The following is a 17,509-nucleotide window of genomic DNA, read 5'->3' on the forward strand; positions in this document are numbered from 1 at the left end:
TCAAGGAATGTTGCTGCCCTGTTGGATGTTTGGGTTAAAACGAATCAAAATTTTAAAATATGAAAGTGACTTTAGGCGGCAAACTAGTATATTATTTCCTTATATAGAGAAGGAAATTCAGATTAGATAATTTGTTGAAGAAATATAAGCCTTTATTATATGGTTCTGCAGCTCCAAATTCAGAAAAGTGTAATTGGACTAGGCTGAGTCAGCCTGAAAGGGCTATACTTTCTATTCGTATTGTATACCATATGGCACCAAGTTTGTTGAGATACACTGGGTTCATCACACACCTATCTGAACTACTCTAAAATAGTTATTAAGGATGGGCCAGGAAAGAAACCGCCAAGCTTCAGATATTCTGTGACTCTCAATCACTCAGACATCACCATCTACAATCGTGGTGAGAGTGGGGTTCCAGAAGCTTAGACTTCTGTTCATCCTGACTAAATGAATTTCTTTTTATAATCTTTACACAAGCATACCTTCCTTGACTTAATTACTCTAATGGTGTCTGTGCCTGGTACTTCAGAAAATCTGGGCATACTACTACTAACATTTATTAGTATTATGATAAACTAGTCTATCCATAGGTACTGGTTAAGTAAGTTATGGTACAATGACATATCAGGAAATTATTTAAAAGAATGTGGAATATAATTGGTAGGTAAGTATAATAAAGTAAAAACAAGAAATGGTGAGAAATTGGTATAAAACTATCTATTTTGCCTAAATGTTTTAATAGTGTATGTATATTAATAAATGCATAAAACATTTTTTTAGAGTGGTATTCAAGAAACTATTAATGATAGTTTTCTATGGGTAGGAGAGCTAGAAAATGAAATTTTTTGTTTTATTTTATGCTTTTATTATTTTTACTATTTAAAAACCATTACAAGGGCTGACCATGGTGGCTCAGCAGGCAGAATTCTCGCCTATCATGCCAGAGACCTGGGTTCAATTCCTGGTGCCTGCCCAAGTAAAAATAAATTAATTAATTAATTAATAAAATAATAAAAACCATTACAAGCATTTATTTTATTCTTTTAAAAATTCCAATAGGACTATTTATATGTCAGAATTACAGGGGTTTTTTTTCCCTTTTTTCTATTTTTTAATGTGTTTTTAAAAAAACTTAATAAATGCTTTTTAAAAAGAGCAGATGCAGCAAAATACGTTTATCAGAAACCCAAACATAAAAAGCCAGCACAGGTAGGACTCATTACTCCCGACAGAGCCCAGCAATCAGCAAAAATAGACAATATTCTCAAAAAGCTGAATGTTCTGTAGTAAAGAAACTCAACTTTCTAGTGGCACGTCAGAATAAAATCCTTTCCTATGGAAATGGAGGGGAATCGGCCCATCTGTGTGCTCTCTTCCATGTGTCCTGAGTGAAGCATGCCAGTTGATAGATTCCATTCAAGTACATAATATCCAAATGGCTACTGATAATATCCAAATGGCTACTGCATTCCGCTGAAACACTTGTTAAGGAAACAGTCCTCCACAATAGCAGATGAAATCCATGCCAAATACTTGTATTAATCAAAGTAGCCATTCACAAATATAAACAGTAAACCAAAGATAAAACTGAGGAGAACAAATAGGGAAAAAGAATGGAACAAGATAAACATAATTAACCCCAGAGAAAAAAAGAATCAAAATATATAAGAGCTTACATACACACCAACTTGTACTCTTAAAGAGATTTAAAAAGATATTGAGTGCATAAAATAAGAACGAACCACTGTTAAAAAAAGGAATAACCGAAAACAAGAAAAAGTTCTTGGAAATAAATTCAATTGTTGAATTTTTTTTAATTCTTTGAAATGCTGGAAGATAAAGTATGGAAGATCCTTTAGAGCATAGATCAAAAAGAAAGTAAGACTTAAAATATGAGGAAAAGAAGGTAAAGAGATAGCAGACTCCGACTAGGAGAACCAACTTCAATATAGTAAGCTCTTCAGAAATAAGTAGTGAAAAGTGAAAGAGGTAAATGAACCAAAGAAATGAAGAAAACGTCCAGATCAAACAAATTTCCAATCTTCAAACAGAAAAAATTACACAAAGTATTAAACCTGACAAATGAAAAAAAGCCGTCTCTTAAATACAGTTGCATAGGACTTCCGGAGAAGACGGCGGCTTAGTAAGACGCGCGGATCTTAGTTTCTCCTCCAGGACAGCTACTAGGGGAGTAGAAATGATACAGAACAGCTCCCAAAGCCACGACAGAGATAAAAAAGACAGCGTACCCCATCCTGGAACGGCTGGCTGGCTGAGAGAACCCGCTCTGGTGAGATAGCAGAGGGGCGCGGGCTTCACGGGGCGGGGCGGCAAGCAGCCGGAGTCACTCCCTTCCCCCTTCCCGGGCCGGCTGGGAGAATTGGACAGGCAGTCCCCTCAAACCGCGGCGGCTGGTGCCCACAACACGCACGGCCCCCCAGACCAACTGAGAGAATTGGATCGGAAATCCCCAGGCCACGGAGAACGGTGACGGGGGGGGGCCCTTCCAAACCCGTGACTCCCCGGAAAAATGCACTCTCCCAGGCGGGCCGCTGCGGCTGGCGCCCTCCCGCCACGCTTGGCGCCCCGGGCCGACTAGGAAATTCGGACGGGCGCTTTCCCGGGCTGGGGCGGCCAGGGACCCTCCCCGTGAACGGACCCCGGGCCGGCTGGCACTCTTCCAAGCCGCTTCGGCTAGCGAACCTCCCGGACGGCGAGAGTTTTCCAAGTTAAACGACCCACAGCACCTTTTACTGGTGGGACCCGCAGACAAACGTGTGCCACGAGCGCCACCTACTGGGCAGGATAAGAAAAACAGAACCCAGAGATTGCACAGAAAAATCTTACAACCTTGTTGGGTCCGACACCCAGGGAAATCTGACTAAATGCCCAGACGCCAGCAGCAGAAGATAACTGTCCACGCTCAGAAGATTAAGAATATGGCCCAGTCAAAGGAACAAACCAATAGTTCAAATGAGATACAAGAGCTGAGACAACTAATGCTGAATATACAAACAGAAATGGAAAACCTTTTCAAAAATGAAATCGATAAACTGAGGGAGGACATGAAGAGGACATGGGCTGAACATAAAGAAGAAATAGAAAAACTGAAAAAAAAAATCACAGAACTTATGGAAGTGAAGGATAAAGTAGAAAAGATGGAAAAAACAATGGATAACTACAATGATAGATTTAAAGAGACAGAAGATAGAATTAGTGATTTGGAGGATGGAACATCTGAATTCCAAAAACAAACAGAAACTATCGGGAAAAGAATGGAAAAATTTGAACAGGGTATCAGGAAACTCAAGGACAATATGAACTGCACAAATATACGTGTCGTGGGTGTCCCAGAAGGAGAAGAGAAGGGAAAAGGAGGAGAAAAACTAATGGAAGAAATTATCACTGAAAATTTCCCAACTCTTATGAAAGACCTAAAACTACAGATCCAAGAAGTGCAGCGCACCCCAAAGAGATTAGACCCAAATAGGCGTTCTCCAAGACACTTACTAGTTAGAATGTCAGAGGTCAAAGAGAAAGAGAGGATCTTGAAAGCAGCAAGAGAAAAACAATCCATCACATACAAGGGAAACCCAATAAGACTATGTGTAGATTTCTCAGCAGAAACCATGGAAGCTAGAAGACAGTGGGATGATATATTTAAATTACTAAAAGAGAAAAACCGCCAACCAAGACTCCTATATCCAGCAAAATTATCCTTCAAAAATGAAGGAGAAATTAAAACATTCTCAGACAAAAAGTCACTGAGAGAATTTGTGACCAAGAGACCACCTCTGCAAGAAATACTAAAGGGAGCACTAGAGTCAGATACAAAAAGACAGAAGAGAGAGGTATGGAGAAGAGTGTAGAAAGAAGGAAAATCAGATATGATATATATAATACAAAAGGCAAAATGTTAGAGGAAAATATTATTCAAACATTAATAACACTAAATGTCAATGGACTGAATTCCCCAATCAAAAGACATAGATTGGCAGAATGGATTAAAAAACAGGATCCTTCTATATGCTGTCTACAGGAAATACATCTTAGACCCAAAGATAAACATAGGTTGAAAGTGAAAGGTTGGGAAAAGATATTTCATGCAAATAACAACCAGAAAAGAGCAGGAGTGGCTACACTAATATCCAACAAATTAGACTTCAAAAGTAAAGCAGTTAAAAGAGACAAAGAAGGACACTATATACTAATAAAAGGAACAATTAAACAAGAAGACATAACAATCATAAATATTTACGCACCGAACCAGAATGCCCCAAAATACGTGAGGAATACACTGCAAACACTGAAAAGGGAAATAGACTCATATACCATAATAGTTGGAGACTTCAATTCACCACTCTCATCAATGGACAGAACATCGAGACAGAGGATCAATAAAGAAATAGAGAATCTGAATATTACTATAAATGAGCTAGACTTAACAGACATTTATAGGACATTACATCCCACAACAGCAGGATACACCTTTTTCTCAAGTGCTCATGGATCATTCTCAAAGATAGACCATATGCTGGGTCACAAAGCAAGTCTTAACAAATTTAAAAAGATTGAAATCATACACAACACTTTCTCATTTCATAAAGGAATGAAGTTGGAAATCAATAATAGGCGGAGTGCCAGAAAATTCACAAATACGTGGAGGCTCAACAACACACTCCTAAACAACGAGTGGGTCAAAGAAGAAATTGCTAGAGAAATTAGCAAATACCTCGAGGCGAATGAAAATGAAAACACAACATATCAAAACTTATGGGACACAGCAAAAGCAGTGCTAAGAGGGAAATTTATTGCCCTAAATGCCTATATCAGAAAAGAAGAAAAGGCAAAAATTCAGGAATAAACTATCCATTTGGAAGAACTGGAGAAAGAACAGCAAACTAATCCCAAAGCAAGCAAAAGGAAAGAAATAACAAAGATTAGAGCAGAAATAAATGAAATTGAAAACATGAAAACAATAGAGAAAATCAATAAGGCCAGAAGTTGGTTCTATGAGAAAATCAATAAGATTGATGGGCCCTTAGCAAGACTGACAAAAAGAAGAAGAGAGAGGATGCAAATAAATAAGATCAGAAATGGAAGAGGAGACATAACTACTGACCTCACAGAAATAAAGGAGGTAATAACAGGATACTATGAACAACTTTACGCTAATAAATACAACAATTTAGAGGAAATGGACGGGTTCCTGGAAAGACATGAACAACCAACTTTGACTCAAGAAGACATAGATGACCTCAACAAACCAATCACAAGTAAAGAAATTGAATCAGTCATTCAAAAGCTTCCTAAAAAGAAAAGTCCAGGACCAGACGGCTTCACATCTGAATTCTATCAAACATTCCAGAAAGAATTAGTACCAAATCTCCTCAAACTCTTCAAAAAAATCGAAGCGGAGGGAAAACTACCTAATTCATTCTATGAAGCCAACATCACCCTCATACCAAAACCAGGCAAAGATATTACAAAAAAAGAAAACTACAGACCAATCTCTCTAATGAATACAGATGCAAAAATCCTCAATAAAATTCTAGCAAATCGTATCCAACAACACATTAAAAGAATTATACATCATGACCAAGTAGGATTCATCCCAGGTATGCAAGGATGGTTCAACATAAGAAAATCAATTAATGTAATACACCATATGAACAAATCAAAGCAGAAAAATCACATGATCATCTCAATTGATGCAGAGAAGGCATTTGACAAGATTCAACATCCTTTCCTGTTAAAAACACTTCAAAGGATAGGAATACAAGGGAACTTCCTTAAAATGATAGAGGGAATATATGAAAAACCCACAGCTAATATCATCCTCAATGGGGAAAAATTGAAAACTTTCCCCCTAAGATCAGGAACAAGACAAGGATGTCCACTATCACCACTATTATTCAACATTGTGTTGGAGGTTCTAGCCAGAGCAATTAGACAAGAAAAAGAAATACAAGGCATCAAAATAGGAAAGGAAGAAGTAAAACTATCACTGTTTGCAGACGATATGATACTATACGTCGAAAACCTGGAAAAATCCACAACAAAATTACTAGAGCTAATAAATGAGTACAGCAAAGTAGCAGGTTACAAGATCAACATTCAAAAATCTGTAGCATTTCTATACACTAGCAATGAACAAGCGGAGGGGGAAATCAAGAAACGAATCCCATTTACAATTGCAACTAAAAGAATAAAATACCTAGGAATAAATTTAACTAAAGAGACAAAAAACCTATATAAAGAAAACTACAAAAAACTGCTAAAAGAAATCACAGAAGACCTAAATAGATGGAAGGGCATACCGTGTTCATGGACTGGAAGACTAAATATAGTTAAGATGTCAATCCTACCTGTATTAGTTAGGGTTCTCTAGAGAAACAATCAACAGGGAACACTTGCAAATATAAAATTTATGAAAGTGTCTCACGTGACCGTAGGAATGCAGAGTCCAAAATCCACAGGGCAGGCTACGAAGCTGATGACTCCAATGGATGGCCTGGATGAACTCCACAGGAGAGGCTTACCAGCCAAAGCAGGAATGCAACCTGTCTCCTCTGAGTCCTCCTTAAAAGGCTTCCCATGATTGCATTTAGCATCACTAATTGCAGAAGACACTCCCCTTTGGCTGATTACAAATGGAATCAGCTGTGGATGTAGCTGACGTGATCATGACCTAATCCTATGAAATGTCCTCATTGCAACAGACAGGCCAGCGCTTGCCCAATCAGATGAACAGGTACCACAACTTGGCCAAGTTGACACCTGTCCCTAACCATGACACTACCTAAATTGATTTACAGATTCAATGCAATACCAATCAAAATCCCAACAACTTATTTTTCAAGAATAGAAAAACCAATAAGCAAATTTATCTGGAAGGGCAGGGTGCCCTGAATTGCTAAAAACATCTTGAGGAAAAAAAACGAAGCTGGAGGTCTTGCACTGCCTGACTTTAAGGCATATTATGAAGCCACAGTGGTCAAAACAGCATGGTATTGGCACAAAGATAGATATATCAACCAATGGAATCGAATAGAGTGCTCAGATATAGACCCTCTCATCTATGGACATTTGATCTTTGATAAGGCAGTCAAGCCAACTCACCTGGGACAGAACAGTCTCTTCAATAAATGGTGCCTAGAGAACTGGATATCCATATGCAAAAGAATGAAAGAAGACCCATATCTCACACCCTATACAAAAGTTAACTCAAAATGGATCAAAGATCTAAACATTAGGTCTAAGACCATAAAACAGTTAGAGGAAAATGTAGGGAGATATCTTATGAATCTTACAACTGGAGGTGGTTTTATGGACCTTAAACCTAAAGCAAAAGCACTGAAGACAGAAATAAATAAATGGGAGCTCCTCAAAATTAAACACTTTTGTGCATCAAAGAACTTCATCAAGAAAGTAGAAAGACAGCCTACACAATGGGAATCAATATTTGGAAACGACATATCAGATAAAGGTCTAGTATCCAGAATTTATAATGAGATTGTTCAACTCAACAACAAAAAGACAGCCAACCCAATTACAAAATGGGAAAAAGACTTGAATAGACACCTCTCAGAGGAGGAAATACAAATGGCCAAAAGGCACATGAAGAGATGCTCAATGTCCCTGGCCATTAGAGAAATGCAAATCAAAACCACAATGAGATATCATCTCACACCCACCAGAATGGCCATTATCAACAAAACAGAAAATGACAAGTGCTGGAGAGGATGCGGTGAAAGAGGCACACTTATCCAATGTTGGTGGGAATGTCAAATGGTGCAACCACTGTGGAAGGCAGTTTGGCAGTTCCTCAAAAAGCTGAATATAGAATTGCCATACGACCCAGCAATACCATTGCTGGGAATCTACTCAAAGGAATTAAGGGCAAAAACTCAAACGGACATTTGCACACCAATGTTTATAGCAGCGTTATTTACAATTGCAAAGAGATGGAAACAGCCAAAATGTCCATCAACAGACGAGTGGCTAAACAAACTGTGGAATATACATACGATGGAATATTATGCAGCTTTAAGGCAGGATAAACTTATGAAGCATGTAATAACATGGATGGACCTAGAGAACATTATGCTGAGTGAGTCTAGCCAAAAACTAAAAGACAAATACTGTATGGTCCCAATGATGTGAATCGACACTCGAGAATAAACTTGGAATATGTCATTGGTAACAGAGTTCAGCAGGAGTTAGAAACAGGGTAAGATAATGGGTAATTGGAGCTGATGGGATACAGACTGTGCAATAGGACTAGATACAAAAACTCAAAAATGGACAGCACAATAATACCCAATTGTAAAGTAATCATGTTAAAACACTGAATGAAGCTGCATCCGAGCTATAGGTTGTTTTGTTTTGTTTTGTTTTGTTTTGTTCTTACTATTACTTTTATTTTTTTTCTCTATATTAACATTCTATATCTTTTTCGGTTATATTGCTAGTTCTTCTAAACCAATGCAAATGTACTAAAAAACGATGATCATGCATCTATGTGATGATGTTAAGAATTACTGATTGCATATGTAGAATGGTATGATTTCTAAAAAAAAAAAATGGACAGCACAATACTACCTAATTGTAATGTAATTATGTTAAAACACTGAATGAAGCTGCATCTGAGCTATAGTTTTTTTTTCCTATATATTTTTGTATTTTTTATTTTTATTTTTATTTTTTCTCTATATTATCATTTTATTTCTTTTTCTGTTGTCTTGCTATTTCTTTTTCTAAATCGATGCATATGTACTAAGAAATGATGATCATACATCTATGTGATGATATTAAGAATTACTGATTGCATATGTAGAATGGAATGATTTCTAAATGTGTTAGTTAATTTTTTTAATAATAAAAAAATATATATATAGCTGCATAAAATCTCAAAGAGAAAGAAAACCCTAGTAGCTTCTAGAAAAGAAAACAATGTTACCAATAAAAAATGAGAATCAGACTGGCATTAGACTTATTTTTTACAACACAAGACAGCAGAAGACAATGGAATGCAGTTTTCAAGGTTCTAAATGAAAAGGATTTTGAACACAGCATTCAAAACCCAAATACAAATCATACATGAGTGTTCAAAAAACGAAAGTTTCAGACATGTAAGCTTATCTTCCATGTGCCCTTTCAGAAAAAAAAATTATTTCAGGATTTAATTCAGTAAAATGTAAAGGAAATCCAAAAAAGTGACAAACTTGAATAACAGTAAAAACAACCTATGAAAATTCAGAATAACAGCCGGGCAACAGGTATAAACAGCAGCCAGTGTCCATTAAAAGAGGAAGACAAAATGACTCTAAGAAAAAAAGTTTTCAAAAGAAAGTAGATTCCACTTAATAAAACATATGAAGGAAGAGCCTAATGACATGCTACAGGAGGCACATATTTTTTCATCAGAAAAAGGATACAGCACTCCAGGAAAAATAAGAGGAGATATAAGAAAGTCATGGTTAAAATATGAGGCAAATTAAAACACAGTATGATTTGTGAAAATGGAATGGGTAATAGCTTCACTAATCAATTTTATATGCTTAAACTTCCTTTTTTAAATATTTTTATTGATAAAACATACAAACATTCCATAAACAGTGTACAATCAATCAATGGCTCACAATATCTTCACATAGTTGTACATTCATCACCATGATCATTTTTTTTGACATTTGCATCATTCTAGAAAAATAAATAAAAAAGAAAACACTCAAACATACTATACCCCTCATGCCTTCCTCTCATTAACCACTAGTATTTTTATCTACTCAATTTATTTTAACCTTTCTTCCCCTTATTATTTATTTTTTATTCATATCTTTTTCTCTGAACTTCCTTTGTATCCAGGGGACTACAAAGAAGAAACAGAGAACAACCAAGTGACATACCAATAATCCTTTTCACAGCACTTACTAAGACCTCTGCTCCTGCATAAAAGAAACAAGCCATGCTGACACCAAGATATGTGCTTATCTTCATTAGATAGTCCCAGTGCTGCAGAGACATCCTGTCTGTCCAAGTTGCAAAATTAATGAAACACGGCCCAAGGACATACCACCCCAAGCAACCCATTTAGCTCATTTTCCCTTGCTCTTCCTCTCCATTCCTATATCCTTCCTTTGCTCTGAGTCTGTTTTGAGCAAAACATATTAAGCAACTGATGTAGTATATTTCTTAAAAAAGATCCTTGTGACCTTGGTACTTGGAACATTTTCCTTCAAGAGACATAAGTGTGGTTGCAAAGGATCACGTTTCATATGAATAACATTTCCATAATCATGTGAAAAAGGAATAGTTAACAGCTTTACTAATCAACTGGATCTGCTTGAACTTCTTTTTTATCCAGGGAACTACAAACAGAGAACAACCAAGTCAGGCTGATTATTATACCAATATTCTTCACAGCAGTTAAGACTTCTGCCCCTATTTAAAAAAATGTCATGCTGATGCCAGCAAATGTTATTATCTTCATTAGATAGTCCCACTGCTGCAGAGACTTCCTGCCTTTCCAAGTTGCAAAATTAATGAACATGACCCAAGGACATCACACATTAAGCAACTCACGTAGCTCACTCTCCCTTGCTTTCCCTTTCCATTCCTAAACCCTCCCTTTGTTCCTAGCAGCCATATATTCTGCTTGCATAAAACTTGCCTGTTGAGCAGTAATTTTTTTGTTGCTGTTCTGCATTAATGCTACTTTAGTTCAATAAACTTCTACACTTTGGTTTTCAGAGTCTGTTTTGGCAAAAGTCATTTTATACGACTGTTATATATATTTATTTATATATATATACTGTTTTTTAAGAATGAGAGTTGATTCCCCAAGTGGAGAATTCTTGATATTCTCCCAAGAGTGGGAACAAACAAAGCAATAAATAGTCAGAGTCCTCAATCTAAGGGCTTGCTCGTATGAAACTTAACCCTACAAAGGATAGGGTAAGCCTACTTAAAATTAGGCGTAAGAGTCATCCCCAGAGAACCTCTTTTGTTGCTAATATGTGGCCTCTCTCTCTCAGCCAACATGACAAGCAATCTCACTGCCTTCCTCTTCTCTACGTGGGATATGACACTCAAGGGTGTGGGCCTTCCTGGCAATGTGGGACAGAAATCCTAGAATGAGCTGGGACTCAGCATCAAGGGATTGAGAAAACCTTCTCAACTGAAAGGGGGGAAGAGAGAAATGAGACAAAATAAAGTGTTAATGGCTGAGAGATTTCAAACAGAGTTGAGGGGTTATGCCGGAGGTTATCCTGGAGGTTATTCTTATGCATTATATAGATATCGCCTTTTTAGTTAAGATGTAATGGAGAGGCTGGAAGGAACTGCCTGAAAATGTAGAGCTATGTTCCAGTAACTATGTTTCATGAAGACAATTGTATAATGATATATTTTCAAAACATGACTGTGTGATTGTGAAAACCTTGTATCTGATGCTCCTTTTATCTACCTTATGGACAGATGAGTAAAACATATGGATTAAAAACAAATAAATAATGGGGGAATAAATGCTAAATTTAGTAGACTGAAATGTTAGTGATCAATGAAAGGAAGGGTAAGGGGTATGGTATGTATGAATATTTTTCTGTTTTCTTTTTATTTCTTATTCTGAATTGATGTAAATGTTCTAAGAAATTATTATGATGATGAATATATAACTATGTGATGATATTATGAGTTGCTGATTATATATCAAGAATGGAATGATCAAATGGTAAGAATGTTTGTGTTTGTATATTGTTATGTTGAATAAAAAAAAATAAAGCTGCTAAAAATTTTAAGAAAAAAATTAAATCCAAAAAAACCAAGTTAATCCATAAAGAATGTACATTAGCCTTAATTATAGTTACAGCAATAAATCTAAAGATTATAAAATTTTTCAGTGCAAAAGTAATATTATAATTATAAGAAACCAAGTGTAAAATCTGTAGGACAGTATGTCTTCCTCACAGTAGGGAGGTAAGATACACTATCTAAAGCTGTTGGGGGAAAAAAGGCCTAAATACATTATTTAATGTTATAAAGACAGCAACAAAAATGAAAATAATTTCACAAATTTTAGAGAAGACAAGAGAAAGTGTAAGCAGGACTCATCTTTCATTATCTTAACAGCAGCTGCACAAACAGCCAACATTTACTGAGTACTTATCATGTGCCAGGCACTGATTAACACTTAAATTCAGTATTCAAATTATCCCTCAAAAGTTGTCTTCCAATTATGCCCATTTTACAGGCAAGAAAACTGAAGCAAAGAATGGCTCAACTATTTGCCCAAGTCATGAAAGTTATAAGCCAGCAGAGCCAGGATAAGAACCCAGGCGGTCAGACTTCAGATGTGTTTTTAACCACATCTATCGAGGGCTATACTACCTCTGTGGAGGGGTCGGGAGATAGAGAAATCAAGATATAAATATATAATGTATAATCAGTGCTGACTGCCAAGGAATTCATGGACAAGCTCTCAGCTATCATCTCCTAACCCTTACCTATCCCTGCCCCCTGCCCCCTCTTCTATTGCGTGATGCTTATTCAATCTGTTTCCATTCCACAACCTGAGGGAAATGTTAAGTCTAATGAAAAGATCTGACCAGACTTTAAACCCAGAAACCGGGAACAAGCAGCACCAGATGCTAATCAAGGCAGGAATTCAACAAGGCCCCCTCTCCCCAGAGTGGATAAATACCACATTCAAACAGTATAAATTCATCACTGTTCTCAGACGTATAGTGGGGCATGCAGAGCTGCCATTTACCAACCACAATACAACCAGTTTTGGCCACCTCAGGAGACCGGCCACATAAAATTTCTTCCCCTCGTCTTGGGACCTTTTGTGCTATATAAGTAACAAAGCAGTCATTTGCTGAAAATTTTTGCTCTGCTCCAAGTCTGTGTAGCAACCCACCATGGAGCAACTTGCTCCACACTAAGCACTCAAGTAATTAAAAACAAGTAGTAATATTCAAGGAGAACAATAAGAGTGAAGAACGGGATGTGATGGTAAGGTTCTGGTGTCAACTTGGCCAAGTGATTAAGCCCAGTTGCTTAGTCAGGCAACCACTGATCTGATCTTTGCTGCACAGGTATTTTGTGGCTGGTTGATAAATCATCAGTCAGTTTACTGCATCTGTGGCTGAATACTTCTGCAACCAACTAAGGCCTGTCCCCAAACAACAGATAATCCAATCAATTGAAGGCCTCCTTTTTCTTTTTTTTGCATGGGTAGGCACCAGAACAAACCCAAGTTGAAGGCTTTCAAGGGAGAAAAGAGACTTCAGTCAGTAAGCTTCTTCTGTGGAGTTCATCCAGACCCTTCACTGGAGGCATCAGCTTCACAACCTGTCCCCAAGATTTTGGACTCTTCCACTCCCACAGTCGCATGAGACACTTTTATAAATCTTGTATTTACAGATCTTTCCTGTTGGTTCTGTTTCTTACAGAACGCTGACACATGGGGAGAGAGCCCTATCATGCACTCATTGCAATTCCCTATTCTTGGAAGTTGTTTGTACTATTTATTAATTATTTTTTTAATAAACAGAAGGGCAGGTAGATAAAAGGAGCAAAATGCCCCATTTCACATCAGAGCCGAGGGGCAACCTGTGCTGCCCAACTGCTGGATATGTATATAACCCAAGAAGATGGGGCCCTACCAAGGAGCAAAAACATGCATCACACAACCTTTGTATCCTGGCAAACAGTAGGGGCTGTTTGGTATTTAACATCTCCCCCAGGCAGCTTGCATTCTCTTGCAAATTGGAAACAATCTGAATACCTGCACATGAAGAAGTGAGAGGGGGAACAGAGGAAAATAAGCGAAGTTGGGAGATGGCTGGTGAGTGTCAGTAACGTCCCTCAGCAGATCACTCCTCAGCCTCTAACCAGCCCTAACCTATTCTCCTCTGCATTAACCTTCACAACATAAACCCACCTCCCACCTCAGACATGAAAGCAGAGACAGATCTGCAGCTCTATTGCTGACAGAAGTTTGGGAACACCAGTGGCTGCAGTACATTAGAGAAGGCTCTGATGAATCCCTACACATACCATTATTCCAAACAGGGTAATCAGCCTGTCTGGAATAATGACCACATCCATGCCCCTCAATTCCCCAAGAGGCAGATGAAGAGGTCCCATATACAACCTGTACTCTTCGCAAACAGTAGGCATGTTTCAAGGGGACAATCAGAAACCTGAGAGTACATTGCTCAACTACTGTCCAACAACTTAAGCAGGATGGGAACCAAACAGAGGAGGTTTTGTTTCCTCCACAAAAAGAGATAACCCTTGGTGGGATGCAAGTCACCCCTGGAAAATCACTGTTCATCTCAGGGATGCCAGCAAAAAATGACAGTCATTTGACAGTTTTATTATATACAGAGTTGTATCCCGACATGTTTCCCAGGGGGTTGGAGAAGAGCATATAGCCAACTGCTGTGCTGTTAACTTTATCACAAGGTGTACATGAAGGATTTCCTGATGTTAGTACACATATAAGGCAGGGAAAATCAGCTCCTTAAGTGGTAAATTGGTCTTGACAAAGCAGGGAGAGAGAGGAAGGGGTCATACAGAAGACCCAGTTGAGTTGAGTGAAGGTATTTTCCTACTAGATCACTACTGGGTCAAATCTTGACAAACAAGAAATAGCAGCAACCAGTCCCAACAGGGTGATCATGCACCCACCTCCCATGCGAGACACTTTTCTTGGCCCAATTACAGTAGCTTATCTTTTCCCTCTAAGGCCACCCAGTCTGTCTGTCCCTTGCCTTGAGCTATTTCTCACCTCATTCCCACGGATGAGTGCCTTGCCCACATCTGCTCTCCCCTGACAGATGGGAGTTGTCAGAAGACTCTTCAAAAGTATCCCATGACTACTCCCAAGGGAACTGGTGACCCAATCAGAGGAAGGCACTGTCCCCTAACCTCCAGTATGTGTTTGTACGACCCCATGGACCCAGCCCACTTGACTGTCACCCCATGTATGTTAATCACTTATAGGCTGGCTTCCATCATACCACACTTCCACCTGGCAGCCCAACCTCCACTCATCTCAGGAATTATGTGTAGGGTGTAATGGGGTAAAAAGCGAGATCCTGACAGTGACTAAAAAGGAGAGTCCCAACTGGTGTGTTCTTACTTCCTTTCAGGGCCAATCTTCATCTTGATGGGTATAAGGGCAGAAGGGCTGCAAAGTCTAGGTTCCTCCCCCACCATCATCCCCTCCCTGTACTAAGAAGCAGGATAAGGAGGTGTTTCCCTGCAGGGAACTGCTGAAATCAGCTTTCAGAGAATCGAAATAAGGCAGACAGTCCATCCAATAAGAGAGGTGTCAGATATAGACATCAAAGCACCTTTTTTAGGCAACCACTGAGTTCTCCACAATCCCAGAAAAGGAAAAATGCCCTTTTCCGGCTCTGGTTTATAGATGACATCTCTCACATTAGTAAATGGCAGACTGGACCTATTTCATGAGAAAGGGACTGTGTTCCTTTGCCCATAATTTTATGGTGTCAGAATTTTCATGTCCAGTTCAGCAGTGGATCCACATAGCAGCAGAAGCAGCCATAGGAATTTCAGCTGTTTCATGGATGTCATCAAGGATAAGTTCATTGCCCTCATTTTCCAGAAAGGGCTCATCTTCTGCCTCTGTCCCAGAAGGATGTCTAGCCTTCTTGTGGTCAAAAGGGAGATCAATGCATCCTTTCTCAGCTAGGTTGTTCCAGTGATATTCATCATGATGTCGATTCTTGCCATATAAATCAACATGGGTAACGTAAATGGTGCCTTTACATGTCATCGTTTCCAGAGGTCCCTTTCCAACACCAGAGAACATTTAATTCTCCAATCCTGTTCCCTCCATGATCCTGAGTAGATTGTTAAGTCACTGATGATGGTCCATGAGTCAGTAAACAGGTGTGCTTGGGTCCAGATGTTCCAAGGTAAGAGGACCTCTAGCAGTTCAGTCCATGGAGCACTTTTTCTCATGCTAGAGGTGGTATACAGTCTGCCCAAAGCAAGAGAAACAGCAGCTGCTGTCCAATGTACACTGGATGGCTTCAGCCTGGCTAATCCATCACTGAACCAGCACTGAGCATCTAATGGGGTATCCCTTGAGTCAGGGATCCCAGGCTGGCAATGCAGGGAGGGAAGAGCTCTCATCTGTTTTTGGAAAAGGATCACTGATGAGGGGAACCTCTGCCAACTACTCATACAAGCAAGTCACTTCCTAGGAGCCCAAGTGAGTGTGATCCAAAAGCACTATAAAGGTTTGTTCACTGCCCCCAAATTACAAACACACTGGGACATACGGCTTTTGGTTTTACGGAGTGGGGGGATAGAGGGGTACAGCAGGAGGGTTGGTGACAGGATCCTAGGCCCCATGCTAAGCCATTTTTAATTTGGTCAAGTCTGGGTAAAATGGACTTTCCTTCCCAGGGGTCAGGCTCCTCAGTCGGGGCCAAAGGGAAAGGTAAGAAAACATTAAGCTCCTTCTCCTCTTCTATCACCCATATATGGGGATTGTGGGGAGGGGGTTTGGCAGGGGCAGACTGGTGATGTCAAGCCATTGCCCCTCCTTCTACTTTATATTTTTTCTAAAGCTCTCCATTCAAGATCCCATCTATGGCATCCTGCAGGACCCCTTGCTCTAATAGCCACAAGAATATAGCCTAGCAAGCAAAGAACCCAAGAGAAAGGGATAGCTGCTAACCCATTGTGCATGTCTCATAATATGCTGGGTTAACAGGCAGGCATCTACTGCCATCTGGTCTGGCTCCCTGGTCAATTACCAGGCAGCCACCCACCTATTCAGAGAGCACAGGCCCAAGCAAGGAGGGTATGATAAACCAATTAATCACATCTTCCAAAGAAATTCCAGGATGACTAGGAGAGCTAGCTTGTTGCTCCATATAGCGGGTTCCTTTCTAATCCTCACACTAACATCAACATTGGTCTTGGTGGTCTGAGCACAAGTAAGCCTGGTTCCAGAATGAGAACAGATATAACAGAGTGTGAGCCAGGGGAGTATATGCCAGATAGTGGAAGCCTCAATCTCATAGTTCTCAGCATGGAACCAGCTAGCCAACTCTTAGACATTCATGTGAGGATTCACAAAATTCCATTTATCACTGTTCTTCCCTCAAAGGACAGAAACAACACAGCCTAGTTAAAGTGAAGGAAAAAAAAAATAATAAGGCAAAATCAACCATTTCTCTCCTTATTAACTAGCATTTCCTCAGGTGCAAACCACTTAAACAAGGCCCAAGACTCCCCACCTTGGCAAAATCACTTCAAGATCTTATATAAGATAGAAATAATTCCAGAATACAAAAATTTTTAATGCTTTTCTTAGATCCTATATTTTTCTTCCCCTCTCATTTTAACTTATATGCAGATATTTTCATTTGAAAGACTCTCATTTGGAGCTTTCACTTTAAAGGGGCACATGGTGTTATTCATTAAAAAGTAGCATAAAGAGAAAAAAGCTGAC

General features: G+C 38.9%; 1 protein-coding gene across 3 annotated transcripts in view; it reads right to left on the reverse strand.

The window, feature by feature from the left end:
* Positions 1 to 17,509, reverse strand: part of NXPE3 (neurexophilin and PC-esterase domain family member 3) — a 58,113-nt gene that overhangs the window by 22,647 nt on the left and 17,957 nt on the right. The gene's annotated exons all lie outside the window — the stretch shown is intronic.

Source organism: Tamandua tetradactyla, chromosome 10 (assembly GCF_023851605.1).
Source record: "Tamandua tetradactyla isolate mTamTet1 chromosome 10, mTamTet1.pri, whole genome shotgun sequence".
Taxonomy (NCBI): domain Eukaryota; kingdom Metazoa; phylum Chordata; class Mammalia; order Pilosa; family Myrmecophagidae; genus Tamandua; species Tamandua tetradactyla.